This window comes from Echinops telfairi, unplaced genomic scaffold, assembly GCF_000313985.2.
Source record: "Echinops telfairi isolate 266 unplaced genomic scaffold, ASM31398v2 ScPeMD7_7473;HRSCAF=8511, whole genome shotgun sequence".
NCBI lineage: Eukaryota > Metazoa > Chordata > Mammalia > Afrosoricida > Tenrecidae > Echinops > Echinops telfairi.
In genome coordinates, this window is record NW_022111377.1 from 3183907 (window position 1) to 3187415 (window position 3509).

The 3509-nt window shown below is 37.9% G+C and overlaps 1 non-coding gene across 1 annotated transcript; it reads left to right on the forward strand.

Annotated features, from left to right (window-relative positions):
• The first annotated feature begins 879 nt into the window (after positions 1–879).
• On the forward strand, positions 880–1010 carry LOC115874007. Its single transcript, XR_004048749.1, has one exon. It is a non-coding gene; the product is annotated as a small nucleolar RNA SNORA24 (small nucleolar RNA).
• The last annotated feature ends 2499 nt before the right edge of the window (positions 1011–3509 follow it).

A 3509-nucleotide genomic window follows, 5' to 3' on the forward strand; every position in this document is an offset into this window, starting at 1 on the left:
ACTTTAAAAGAAATCTCTATGGACCATTGGGACAATTTTTATGAACAATTAAATTATAGTGAAAATTAGTCTTGGTGGTGTAGAGATCGGGGAGTTCTGAGAGCTGCATGGACTCATGGAGCCGTCACCACAGTGATACAAAAAACAAAACATCTCTCTAATATTCCTTTGTCCCTTTCTTCAACCCCAAGCCTTAGTAACAACTATAATTTTGCTTTTCTCAGAATGTTGTATAAATGAGTCAATAGAACATTTAGGCTTTAAAGTGATAATTCTTTTTCTCAGTAAAATGCATTTAAGATTTATCCATACTGTTACATAACTAACATATTTGCCTGCCTATTTCTTTTTACCATGAATCAACATGCATACTTTTTGCCAATATTACTCGGTCTATTATTGTAGCTTTATAATAAGCACTGAAATCAGATAGCATGAGTTCACTAACTATTCTCATCTCCGAACTCTTTTAACTATTCTTATTTCTTTGCCTTTTTATATAAACTTTACAAATCGCTTTCAAATTTACAAAATAATCAGGTGGACTTTTAAATGGGATTTTCTTGAGTGCAGTGATTAACTTAGGGAGAATGGATGTAGCAAGATTCAGCCTTCTATTCCTTAAATGTGGTTTCTAACTGCATTCATTTACATCTTCTTAAATTTCTTATCTTACTGCCATTGAGTCAATGCCAACTTACAGCAACTCTTTGTGCGTTTTTGAGACTGTAACTGTTTACAGGAGTGGAAAGCCTAGTTTTTCTCCCACGGAGCTACTGGTGGGTTTGAACTGCCAACCATGCAGTTTGTAGCCCAGCACTTCACCACTAGACAACCAGGGAAGAATTGTAAATAATAAAATACAAATCTGAAATAGTGGTCCATGTATCTTTGGGACCTGTCGGCTGTGGCAGTCTCCCTTCCTAGGCCTGGAAGAGTATATTCTTGTTTACTGGCAAAGCTGTCACCATTTAATTGGTATCAGATTCTGACTGGCACAAGTAACATTCTTAGCTGTTAACCTGATGTGTTTAGAGTGGATATTGGACAAACTTTTACCTATAGTTGAAATATTTCTAGGGTGCAGAACTAATCCACGGATGGAGGAGAGAAAATAAGATCCCAAGAAATCCCAAGTGAAGAGTCTTCAGCAACTTGGATGGAATTTTCTTTTAACTCTTAACTGCCCGGACTTGGATGTTAGTGATGGTTGAGGACATTCCAAAGCCACACTTTAATTGGTTTAAATGTTATTTTTAATTGAGTACAATGAGGAGTTCAAGCAGAAAATAAAATATATGCTTCTTGTTACAATTGAAAAAAAAAATCTGAAGTAGTGAATGGTATCAGAGGTTAAATTGTGAAGACTTGGTTTGCAGAAAGCTACAGGTGACTGTGGAAGCCTAAAACCCATTTGCAGGATCCACAAGGGTTAAATCTCTCATCAATCCACTCTGACAACAATCTAGGTATGTGAATAGCCTTGATGTTATACAAAGAGCATTGCAAATCAATTACGACAGCTGTAATTAGGTTAAAATGTAATACTTATCTTTTGATCCATGTTAAAGTTAAGTTTTTAAAGTTTTCTGTTTTCTTTTTAATTGAAGTTCTTCTATGTTTTGTCTAATCATTGTTGTTCCTTGTCTGATTCCTGTTTATGCTTTGAATGATGTTCTAGAAATGAAATCTATGATAGGTAAATTTATAGGGAAATGAACTCGATTAATAATTAATTACCTAGGGGCATGGCAGCGGAGAATGGAGAGGTAACTGCAATGGGCATGAGGAAAAAATGTTTTGAAATTGATGGTGGTGATGACTACACAGCTCTTCTTAATGCAATTGAATGATTAAAATTGCATGGTATGTGAAGGATATGCCAATAAACATGTATAAAAGTTAAGTGGGACATGCACGCATAAAAATAATTTACAAAGGGACATTCACAACTATTCAACTTTGTTTAATTTGGATATTTTACAAATACTTAACCATATTGCTCATCTCCCCAATAAATTCTGCCTTTATTTGTGCCTAAGAGTCCATGTCAGTCATTTGTTCACTAATTCACCCTTTAATTAAGCACATTTTGGACACATTATTTCCTGTGAATTTGGAAGAAACCAAATGATAAAGTTGAGATTTTATTTTTAATGCATCGAACCATACTGTGCCTGTTGGTGCATTTCCTAAAGTCCTCAGCAGCTAACCAAGAGGTTGAAGTAACAACCTTCCAGCTGCATCATGGGAGAAAGATAAGGCCGTCTTTTTCTATAAAGATTTAAGATCTTGAAACCCCCCTGGGGCATTTCTATGCTGTCCTATCATTTTTCTCTGAATTGGAACTGATTGGAAAGCAGTTGGTTTGGTTTGGTTGAGGTTGGAGCAAGATGTTCTGAAAGCTCAGAAGAAGAACATTTAAATAGACTATATTGTAAGCAAAGGCCCTGGGAAAATATGAATATAGCTGGAGTTTGTAAGACAGGTTCAAACTGATGTAACAGAGGCCTTACCATCTTCTCCACTTAATTATGAGTGTCTGCTCTGTGCACAGGCCTTCATTTGAAATGGATGTTGTAATTTACTTATCCCACTGTGTGCGATCTTGATCAGATCAGGGTTATTTAGTTCATCACTGAAATAAACTCACTGACTGAGATAATGCCTCTTACTCTCGTCCTCAGTAATAATGAACAGAGTTGCAGAGAAAAGGTCCAGGTAGTTGTGCTGTACAGTAAAACAGAAAGGTACAGTAAAACAGAGAAATGATAAAGACAAGGAGTTGGCTACCACTTTACCTACAGGAAAGTTAGCAAATAATCAAGAAGAGACATTTCCCCATGAAAAGTGGATGTAACTATAATAAGGACTCAAGGAAAAAATGGAGAGACTGGAACTTTTAATACCTAGTACCTTTCCAGTTCCTTCAAGGTCCAGTTGATCCCCATTTTCTTCAAGGAGCCCTGGTGGCAGAGTGGGTTACACGTTCATCTGCTAACTACAAGGTCAGTGATTCAAACCCCAACCACCCCTCTGTGGGAGAAAGAAAAGGCTGGACTCTCCTGGAAGGATGGGAAGTCTCAGACAATCAAAAGGGCAGGGCTACACTGCCCAATAGGACTATCATGAATCAGACTAAACACAGCAGCACTGAGTTTGAGTCTGGCTTTAGGGTTGTCTGAGGTTCGTTTCTCTAGAGAAGCAAAATCAATGGCACTTGTATGTGTTGTGTATAGCTGGATTGATATCAGGAAGCGACTTACACAACTGCAGAGAAAGGTAAATCAGTCTTGTTCAAGTCAGGCTTCTCCTGACTCGTGGAAGTTGATGAACAGGAAGCAGTGTGATGAAGCAGGGGGCACAGGCTGGTGGATACAGAGGTCTAAAGCTGGCTAAGTGAATCCACGGTAGGTCATCTGCTGACTGCTTTCAGGATATTGAGGAACCAGATGCAAGATCGAGCTCTGGCGGAGGGTGAAGGGTCAAATAGAATTGGACTCTGCTTG